Consider the following 11,887-nt stretch of genomic DNA (forward strand, 5'->3'; position numbering starts at 1 on the left):
TGATGCATAGCAAACCTGAAGCATGTGCACCTTAGTCTCTAGACTGATATAATTGCTCTTTAGTACTCTGGAGTGATCCCTGACAGCAGATTTCTTTAATTGTCTTTTGATTTCCTCACTGATGGTGCCAAGAATATTGACTGTGGAGAAAAGCAAGCCGAAATGTGTAACAACCCAAGAATACCTATATTTTTATAAACTAATTAGAATATTTAATTGAGAAAGCCAATGTTAATATAAATAAATGAGCATGTATTGGTGTGGTACATGTATCTGGTCTCTGACTTCATGAGAAAGAAAGAGAATCACCAACAACATCAGCTCAGTATTGATCCCTATGAAATTAGACATCACATATGCACTTTCCTCCAACTTTTTTCTCAATTCTCACAACATGATCCCTCCCATGAAACACCCACACAAAGCTAACAGGTCATATGCATAGTGTTTATTAGGGTAGTACCAAGTTGCAATTTAGCATCAGGTAAAAAACTCAGGATAGTCTCTTTTCAGCTACACTTGTAGGAAGACTGCTCTCTGGGACTCCTCTCTACTTGGATAAGAGTTATAAAATTTATTAAACAGAAACTTCTCAGATATAGCCCACTCCATTAGCAAGTCCCAGTCTGACAATACAACTTTCCAACTCTGTGAGTCAGTAAGTTGCATGTGCCCAGAAGCACTTCATCTCTCCATAAGTCTCCAGCCTGAAGACAATCATCTTCCCTGTTTTGTATGCTACAAAATCTTGCTATGCCTTGTGACAATCTTCTAGTTCTTCTGCCTCTGCTGTCTCCATTCTAAGTCTTATTTTCACCATTTCTGCCTCCTATGTCAGAGCTACTACATCTAGGATGTTCTCACTTATGTGACATAAATTTAAAAGGCATTTTCTATTTCCATTTTTTTCTTCATATTCCCAATGGTAGCCTTCCACACTCTTTGTCTAGGAAACAGTTCACTTTTAGTCTCGCTGGATGGCACACCTATTACTCCTCTCATTAGAGTTCCACACACTTTTTTGTATGATTCCATACCCACAATGATACTAAACACTTTAATCTGCATATTAGCAAGTTATTTAATTTCTTTGCTGTCCAACTATCGTCTAATTTCATAATCCTACCCAATGATTTACCTAAAGGTTGAATTGGAACATCGAGAAGCCAAATCTAAAGGAAAAGATGTCAAAATGAAAGAGCTGAATAGATGATTTCAAAAAGCTGCTTGGGAGGACAAAGCGAAGTATTATATGTATAATGGAATGTACAGAGAGCTGGAATTGGAGTAATAAAAGGGAAGAACTCGTTCTCCATTTCTCAAGCTGAAGGAACTGAAAAATATATTTAAGCCTCATGTCGCCATATTGAAAGATGCTATGGGCAATATACTGAATGACCCCGAAAGCATCAAAAGAAGATAAGGAGTATAAACAGAGTAACTGTGCCAGAAAGAATGGAATGAGTGAAAAACATCAGAAGAATCATATGAACAGGAGCAAAAAGATAATGAAGGAGGAAGTAGAAACTTCATGGAAGGCGCATTCGCAAAAAAAATAAGGCCCCAGGAATTGATGGAATACCAATGGTTTCAATTAACAAACAGCTTTGGATATACTCACCAGTCTATACCAGGAAATTTGGAGGACAGCTGTCTGGAAAATGGGTTGAAAGAGGTCTATATTTATTCCTATTCCCAAGAAAAGTGATCCAACTGAATGTGGAGATTATTGAACAATAATATCATCGATATCGCATGGAAGCAAAATAGTGCTGAAGATCATTCAAAACGGCTGGAACAGCCAGAGTTTAAGCAGGATTTAGAAGAGGCTGTGGCAGCAGGGATATCATTGCTGAAGTCAGATGGATCCTGGCTAAAAGTAGAGAATACCAGAAGAATGTCTATTTGTGCTTTACTGACTATCAAAAAGCATTTGACTGTGCGATCATGACAAGTTGTGGATGATATTGTTAGGAATGGGAATTCCAAAGTACTTGATTGTGCTCATGTGGAACCAATACCTGAATAAGGAGGCGCTGTGCGAATGGAGCAGGGAAGCTCTGCATGGTTGGAATTGGGAAGGGAGTGCATCAGGGTTGTAACCTTTCTCAATACCTGTTCAAACTATATGCTGAGCAAATTATCCAAGAAGCTGGACTCTTTGAAGAGAAGTGTGACATCAGAATATGTGGAAGACTCACAAATAACCTGCATTATGCACATGACACAACCTTACTCACTAAAAATGAGGAGGACCTGAAGCACTTGTTGCAGAAGATCAAGGAATGCAGCCTTCAGTATGGATTGTGTCTCACAATCAAGAAACAAAGATTCTTACCACTGGACCCATAGGTGACACCATGATGGGCAGAGAAGAGACTGAAACTGTGAACAGCTTTGTTTTGCTTGGATCCACAATTAACACTGTTGGTACAGCCAGGAAATAAGGAGGCACATTGCACTGGGAAAATTTGCATTTATGGACCTTTCCAAATTATTCAGGAGTAGTGATGTCAGTTTGAGGATTAAGATGTGTCTGATTCAGGCCATAGTTTTTTCCAATTCCAAACTATGCATCTGAGACCTGAACAACGAACAAGGATGACAGGGGGCGGGGGGAAATTGATGCCTTTGAGCTGTGGTGTTGGAGAAGAGCACTGAACATCCCATGGATGGTCAAGAGGAAGAACATATGTGTCTTGGTGATTATGCAGCTGGCATGCTCTTTGGAGACCAAAATGATGAGGTTTCACCTCACATACTTCGGACATGTTGCTAGGAGATGCTCTTCCTTGGAAAGGGACATGATGTTGAGAAGAATGAAGGGTCAGCAAAGGAGAGAAAGACCCTTGACCAGGTGGAGTGACACAGTGACTTTTGCAATGGGCTCTTGTGTGTCTGAAAGTGTGAGGATGGTGCAGGACAGAATAAGGTTCAGATATTTTGCTCATATTGTTACTATAAGTCATGTTCTACTAGATGGCACCTAACAACAACAACAACAACATCAATCCAGGGGTTTAGTTAAGTTTCAATTAATATTAAGGTGAGAAAGACCATAAAGAAATTATCCATCACATTACAATTACTAAAAATAAAAACACATTTTAAATTTACTTTCTCATAATTTATTTTCTAAAACTAAAATTTCTAACTTTCTTGTTGTTTTGTACCGTCACATTGGAACCAACTCATAGCTGACCTTCCAGTGGGTTTTCAGAGACAGTAAGTCACAAGGGAGGAGATTGCCCGAACTTCTGCCTCTAAGCATCTCATGTATCCCAACCTTGTGCCTTTGAGATTGCAGCACAGCTTCTTGCCAGTATACCACCAGTGTTCCCAGCTCATTCTTAGTGTTTCTGTTTAAAAATTCATTATTCTCATATGTTGTTGTGTACTGCAAAGTCAGAACCTACTCATAGCTGACCCTCTGCCAGGTTTTTAGAGGCAGTTAATTACAAGGTTTGGAAGCAGGAGTGGCATCCACTTCCTGAACAGCATGCCTCTGGAAACTATGAAGTTTAAGAAATGATGATAGTTATAGAAAGGCTTTAGGTCTTTTGTTCATAGAGTTGCTATGAGTCACGCTGTGCTCAATGACAATCAACAACAACAACAATTACAAGGGAGAAGATTCCCCATCCATATCCACTGTAATCCCAAAGGCACACAGTTTGAATCCAACAGCTGCTCGGGCAGTCTCCTCCCATGCGATTAACTGCCTCTGAAAACCCACTGGAGGGTCAGCTATGGGTTGGCTCTGACTCTGTAGAACATAACAATCCTGTGGAGCAGTCAGAGGCCTCGAACCATGTGCTTTTGGGATTGCAGAGCAGCTTTTTACCCACAAGGCAACCAAAATTCCCTTCCTCATATATCATTATCTCCGTTTCTCATACATCATTACATTTTTAATTTGGTTAAGGTCAGACTGTAGATCTTTTTTACCTAGTTATCTAGTGAATTTGTTTTGATTAAACAACTTACTAAGCTTGGAAATGCTTATAGTCCTGTTTTCTCTCTACTTCAAATCACCCAAGAAGTTGGAAGCAATTATTTAAGGAATTATATTTTCCAATAAACCCTTTGGGCTCACACTAGCTACCTTTGTATCAGCTTTAAACTTGAGTTCATTTTCTGACCATCTCATCTCCCCTGGGCTATAACTTCAGCCCATTATGAAGATTGCTTCTGCCCCTGTTGATCTTATGCTCATTTGTGTTATCCATGATTCAGCTTGGTATAATTTTGCTGGCAAAAACTTGCAAGGACACATTTTTAACTAGAGACCAAATACATTTACTTTGTGAGAGGAATACAATCTATTTATAAATAAAAGCACGATTAAAAGATTGGCCAGCATTGGAAAATTAAAATTTGAAAACCCCTTATCTGAATGAAATTTTTGAAAGTAAAAACTCCATTAAGTAGTGAATGCATTCATTCTGCATATTTTATTACTAAAGAGTGATAAAATAAGAGTAAATAGAATTGAATGAGCCTGAAGAAAATCTTAGGAATATCTAAAAATTTGCCCTCAATTAATACTTTGCCCCCAACTTCTTAATGGTAATGGCTTTAAAAAAAAAGAGAGAGAAAGAGAAAAGAAAAGAAAGAAAAAACCCAAACAAAAAAAACACCACCAGCAAAACAAAAAACCCATAGGAAATTATACTAAAAATATTTTAAAAATCTTGCAATATTGACAAAGGACTGAGGAATGACTAGATGATAAACTGAATCAAATGGTTGCTTAGATAAATGTTGTTGTGTGAGATAGCCATTTTCTTTTTCTTTGTACCTGTTAATAAATTCCCTGATAGTAAACTATTAACTTGTTAAAGATAATGGAGCCGTATTCTTGCAGCAGTGTTGGTTTTTTAAATTGTTAATTAATCAATATCACCAAAAGGTAACCTTATAATCATTTGAATAGTGAAATATGAGACTCTTGGAACAAGCACATGCATGACAGCACAGCAAGCCAGAAAGCTCTCTAAAATATTGCTTCTTTTTTCTTTTGCAAATAGATCACAACAGTTTTAGGTTTGTTTTTCCTTTTTTTTTTTTAATCAGGCAAGTATATTTAGGAAACATGCATGTTCTTTCTTCTAACATATATGTCAGGAAAATCTATTCTTTGCTTTATACAATAAGAAAAAAATCTTTTTAGATATATATGATAAACCTTATTAAAGAAGACTAAAGTGTGAATGTTTGAGCAGATTTTTTTTGTGTTTTCTTTTTTCCCCCATGTTATGTACCATCGAATCTGATCTGACTGGCACAGGAGGAGATTGCCCTTCCTTCTCCAAGGTCATATATGGTGGATCTGAAAAGCACACCTAGAGGATTGCAATGTCGCTTCTTGCCACTAGGCCACCAGAGCTCCCGTTAAGCAGTTACTAAGTGAGCAGTATATGAACTAAAAGATGTAAAGTTTCAGGTCTAGATGTGCTAAATGTTGGTATATTAAAACCTTGACAAAAGAAAACAAAATTCTCAAGTTTATATTCTATTTGTTGTGTTAAGTTCATTTTGTACCAAAAATAAAAATAAAATATTGTGAGTTATAATGTGACCACTCCTTAATATAATTAAGTAGATTATTTGTATGTTGGTTATAGTGTCATTATGCTCCTCAGTCAACGACATAACACTTAATAATAACAACATCAGTAATATTTTTCCTTAAAGGAAGTTTACTTTGATTTTGAACTATAAGAGAGTAACAATTTAAAAAGAAATGTTTTCTCACTTATTTTTCTGGTTGTAGAAAATGTTGCAATGGGGGGGCATACTGTGATTTTAAACGTATTTGAGTTACTGCTTGCTTAGTACATCACTTTAATTATTCCACAGAGCACACTTTAGAAAAGAGTTATTTTAACAATTATTCAGTGAAGTTTGTGAGTAATAATGATCATAAAAGGGAGCTCTGGTGGCCTGCTGGGAAGAAGTTGCACTATAATCCTGAAGGCATGTGGTTTGAGGCCACTAGCTGCAACATGGGAGAAGGATGGGTGATCAATCTCCTTCTATGCAATTAACTGCCTCCGAAAACCTGCTGGAGGGTCAACAATGGTCTGGTTCTGACTTGACGACTTGACAGCATACAACAACAACAACAACAACAATGATTATAAAACACATTTTTCTCCAGTTGATTTTACTTTATTCATTTCTTACCCTCACTTAGGTTTCTGAGTTTGTAAATTGTACAGGAAGAGAATGTTCATCTTTGTTCAGCTGAGTTGCTGATGGAGACAGACCACTAGAGAGATGTGGTCATTCGAATCATAAATGGCCTGTGGAGTATGCCCACTAAATATAGTAGAACCACAACTTTTGTTCTTTGGGATAACTCAAATCAAGAAGAAAAGAAAATGATTCTTGACCTAAAAGAACACTGGCTTTTTAAACTACAAATGGATAAAATTGAACAAATTTAATTTAGAAATTGCAATGTATAGTCCTTCAGTTGCTTAAAAATAATAAGAGTAAGATGTAAATTCTTGTTTAAATTTTCATGTGAAGAATGTGACTATAACAAATAAAATATGAATAAACAATGTAACTGAACACTAGGACAGGCAGGGAATATAGCACACCACTTTTTCTTCTATACAAAGTTGTGTGACCCGACCATCTCTATTCGCTTATATATTGCATGTAGTTGTTTTCATGCTACAGTAGCTAGCAGAGATGTATATTGACATGTTTTAGAAATAGTTCAGATTCATTTCCACAGCACTGAAATAAAGCAAGTAACAAAATGATGCAAGTCGAAACAATTTCTGGCTTTTCTGTACACATAAAAGAGATATTTACATTATACTGTAAAAAGCATTTTGAAAACCTTTGAAATAATATGAAAATTACCAAAAAGTGACAGAGACATGAAATGTGCAGTGGCTTCTGGAAAAGCAGCATTGATAGATTTACTCCACACCGGGTTATCACAGTGTTTCAATTTGTAATAAACACAATCTATAAAATGCAATAAAACAAGATATATTTATTGCACAACAGATATCACAACATTGAAAATTATCCTTACTTGACATTTTATGTAGTTCAAATAAAACGATAGTGTCTATTTGTTTTTGTTAGATGCAAATAAGTCAACTACAGCTCATAATGATTCTATGAAGCACAGATCTGAACCATGCCCTATGCTGTGCCATCTCCACAATCTGTATGCTGTGTTTTGGAGTCTACTTGCACAACCAATCTTGTTGCTAGAATAGCAATAATAAATTCTCAATCAAAATCTCATTAAAGTAACTTCCTTAGAAAATCATCCTTACCTAATACTTCAAAGAAGTCTCTCCTTGAGTCCATGTTACTAGATGTGTGCCTAAATAATAAACATTCTTATAGTCTCATTTAATTAACTGTTTAGCATCCATAGAGAATTACTTAGTAGTGTACCTGTTGAAACAATTCATTGCTAAAAAAATGAGTCAGTGGTTCAAACTCATCAGTTACTCTTCAGGAAAAAAAGTTTTTTCAGAATAATTACTCATTATATAGTTTGATTATATCTGGTAAAAGAATACAATCCTAATGTGTAAGTCTTTGATTTTAAAATGCATTATGGCCTTGTTCTTCCTTACTTTCTATATTCATTTTTGAGATTTCCTCGTTTACTCTTTTGTTGTTGGTATTGGTTTCTTTTTTTTTTAATTGTGGGGGTGTTTTTTAATTCACATTGTGTTTTATACAATCAATCTCATATATTGTGTCATATAAAATTAATCATTGCCCTCTGCCCACTACATTGTTGTTATTGTTGTTAAGTTCCTTTGAGTCGAGCATGATTCATAGTGACCCTCTGAACAAAACATCTGAACCCTTTTCTAACCTGTGCCGTCCTCAGATTTCCTGACTCATGAGAGCCCATTGCTGCAGTCACTGTGTCAATCCACCTGGTTGAGTGTCTTCCTATCTTTCACCCATCCGTCACCCTTCTCGGCATCATTTCCTTCTCCAAGGAACAGACTCTCCAGCAACATGCCCAAAGTATGTGAGGCAAAGCCTCATTATTCTTGCCTCCAAAGGACAATCTGCCTGTATCCTTTCCAAGACAAATCTATGCATTCTCTTAAGTGTTCATGGGATACTCAATGCACTTCTCCAACACCACAACACAAAGGCATCAATTCCTTTTCTGTCATCCTTTTTCATTGTCTGTCTCTCAGATGCATAGCAAGTAATTGGACAGATATTGGCCTGAATCAGATACACCTCTGTCCTAAAATTGACAAAGTTACTCCTCCATAATTTGGAGAGGTCTCTAACTACAGTAACTGCAGATTGTCCCAGTGCAATGTGTCTTCTTATTTTCTGACTGCTGGTATCAAGGGTGTTAATTGTGGATCCAAACACAATGAAGTTGTGAATAGTTTCAATCACCTCTCCATCCTTCATGACACTATCAGTCCAGTGGTAAAAATATTTGTCTTCTTTACATTAAGATCCAATCCATGATGGAACTAATGGGATTCCAGTTGAGTTGTTTCAATTTACAGATGCAGCCTTGGATGCACTCAGCAGTCTATGCCAGGAAATTTGGAGGACAGCTGTCTGCCCAATGGATTGGAAGAGGTCTATATTTGTCTCTATTCCCAAGAAAGGTGATCCAACTGAATGTGGAAACTATCGAAAAATATCATTAATATCACATGCAAGCAAAATAATGCTGAAGATCCTTGTCGGGGTTGAATTTTCTTTCCATACTTATTCAGTCTGTATGCTGAGAAAATTATCTGAGAACCAGGATTCTATGAAGAGGAGTGTGGCATCAGGATTGGAGGTAGATTAATCAACAGTCTGCATTATGCAGATGACACAACCCTGTTTGCTGAAACTGACGAGGACCTGAAGTGCTTGCTGCAGAAGGTCAAGGAATAAAGCCTTCAATATGGATTGAGGCTCAATATCAAGAAGACAAAGATTCTCACCACAGAACCAATTGGTTACATCATGATAGATTGTGAAGAGATTCAGATTACTAACACCTTCAGTTGCAGAAGATCAAGCAATGCAGCCTTCAGTGTAGATTGCATCTGCTCACTAAAACACCATCTTTTTAGATCCCTACTGAATCTTTCCAAAAGGAGTTTCTTCACCCACCAAACTCTGAAACGTTCTGATTTCTCTCCTCCCCACCTTCTGGTCTTTGTCCTCTCTCCTTTCTTCTCTCTTTTGTGGACATTTATACACATCTGACTAGTTATTCTTCTAGTCTTGTTTTTGTTTTTTTTTAATGGCTTTTCATTGGTGGTATATGAATACAATTGAGTGTTCTGGAATCCCCATGCTTCTCAATGTTGACTATTAGTTATTATGATGGCCTAGTGGGTAAGCAAACATTATAATAAATTATGGCTAACACTGAGAAGCATGGCGATTCCAGAACACTTAATTGCGCTTATATAATAGTATAATGGGTAAAGGGATCTTTGATGACCTAGTCATAAGAAGTTACACTGCAATTTCAAAGGCATGAGATCTGAATCCACCAGAAGCTCTGGAGGAGAAGGATGGACAATCTCCTCCTCCTGTGTTCTCTGAAAACCTGCAGAGAGTCAGATCTAAGGCGATTCTGACTAACACGTGCACAACATCAAACAGTGGGTAATGATTGTGTGGTCACACAAAAGGCAAGCTGTTCGAGTCCACCAGCTGTTGTGTAGGAAAATAATGGGCAATCACCTCCTGTGCAAATTACAGCTTCTCAAAATTCACTGTGGTTCAGATACAAGACACATAACAATACGGTCAACAGCATTTGTATAGTCAGCAAAACACACAGATGAACCTATTTCTGGTATCCTCAGCTTTCAGCCAAAGTCCACCTCTCATCAGTAATGATATTCTTCAGCAGCAACATCCTTCATGCCATGGCTTCTTCAGAATCCAGACTAAATGCCTGGAAATTCACTGTCTATGGACTGCTTAACTGTTTTTAAAATAATCTTCAACAAGATTTTACTTGTATATGATATGATATTTATTATATGAATGGTTTTTCTGATCAAGAGACTAAAAATATGTGCAATCAGAGTAAATAAAATATTAATTTAAGTAACCATGGATTAAAATTTAGATGGATTAAATACTTATGTGAGTTTTAGAAGTTACATGTTTTGAGTAATTTATCCATCTGTAAATTATCAAATATCTGTTTATAGAGCTCTAATATTTCTCTTTTTTACTATCATTTTAATATACCTGGAATACAAGTGATGACTCTTTTTTTCATGCCAATTACCATTTATTTCATCTGACTCTGTCTTTGCTATTTTGTTACTTTGACTGCAAATTTATACTTTTTTTTTCCTTTTAGAGGACATATTTTGATTTTTGCCATTGATTTACTAATTTTATTTTAATTATTTCCCATCTAGGCCTGGTGAATAGAAAGTTACGTTACCGAGTTAAAGGTGGGTGATATTTTTTAAAATTTTATTAAGGATGTGCCATTTTTATTTAGCTTTCTGACTTTGTATATATGCCTTCAGTACTTCCACAACAATTTTCTACTCCTCAATAAAGAAAGCTCACTTAACCCTGTCACAGACACAACTTAGCACACATGAAACCGCCTTAAGCTCTGCTGACATTTTTTGTTGTTGTTTTTGCCAACCTCATGAGAACTTTAGGTCTCATAGCACAGACCCCTCTTAGTCAGCCCAGGCACACACCGCATGCAGATTCTGGTCTTTTCCAACCTTCTTGGTATAAAGGTAAACAATTCTGTTACCAGGGGTTCGGGACAGCCTAGTTTTGTTAGAGGCTGTGTTGTAGGACAGCCGATGACAGTAGGTCAGATGCTGGACCTTTTTGAATGACTCTACACCGCATCTCCAGAAGAGGAAGAAAAACATGGGTGATTTTAATCCCTAGCCCTCAGGCTTGGTTTTCATTGTTTTTGGTCAAACATTCTTCTAAGTGGTATAGCACTAGTCTTTGCACTGCTGTACAGAGGTAACTCGTGGTAGCTGTGATGCTGAACACTATGACACTGATGTGTCAGATGCGATAATTGTTAGCCTGGTGGACAGTGTTTGGTTGAGCTCCCCAGTTAAAACAAGCTTGGAAGCAGGAGTGGCATCCACTTCCAAAACAGCTTGTTTTCGGGAACTCTATGAACTTGGAGAAATGATCTAAGTTACACAAGTATTCAGGTCTTTCATTCATAGGGTCACTATAAGTCATCTACAATTTGATGGCAGGTAACAACAGTTTTTGCTATTTTCTTATACTTTTAATTTATTTTGCTCTTTATCTGTTTCCTTAATGTGGCACTTTGGTTATTATTGGCATATTTTCTTTTGTAATGTACACATTCATTGTTTTATCATGTTCTCTAAACATTGGCTTTACTACACGCATACATTTTGCTTGATGTTGTTGATTGCCTTTTAGTCCAGTACTACTCATAGTGAGTGACCCTCTGAAAAAAAGGCTTGAAGCCACTCTACGACCATCGACATTTAACAAAGTTCATAGAATTTCTGGAAGCAAGTTGATCAGGAAGTGGATACCACTCTTGTTTCCAAGTCTGTCATAAAATGTTATTGGTTGATTTGCCTGGTGTTACATTTATTTTGATCAAAATACAATTTTAAAATCTTCTAGCAATTTCTCTTTTTGGTCAAAAGATCCAAAAGGTGTGTCCTTTGATGTGTCATGGAAGATATGTCAGGGAAATGTGATTCATTTCCATGTGTTATTTGGAAATGTGTCATTTAATCTCCAAAAACTACTATTGATTTCTAAAGTACAAATAAATCTATAGTGAAATAAATAAAGTAAAAGTATTCCATAGAATTAAGGATAATGAAGATTTTTCATACTTTGACCACATTTTAAAGAA

At 36.6% G+C, this 11,887-nt stretch overlaps 1 pseudogene; it reads right to left on the bottom strand.

Moving 5' to 3' along the window:
- Positions 1–10,493: 10,493 nt before the first annotated feature.
- Positions 10,494–10,895, bottom strand: LOC102875474 (annotated as a pseudogene).
- Between the last annotated feature and the right edge of the window lie 992 nt (positions 10,896–11,887).

The sequence above is a fragment of the Elephantulus edwardii genome, unplaced genomic scaffold (genome assembly GCF_000299155.1).
Source record: "Elephantulus edwardii isolate Elephantulus edwardi_28Jun2011 unplaced genomic scaffold, EleEdw1.0 scaffold00023, whole genome shotgun sequence".
Taxonomy (NCBI): Eukaryota; Metazoa; Chordata; class Mammalia; order Macroscelidea; family Macroscelididae; genus Elephantulus; species Elephantulus edwardii.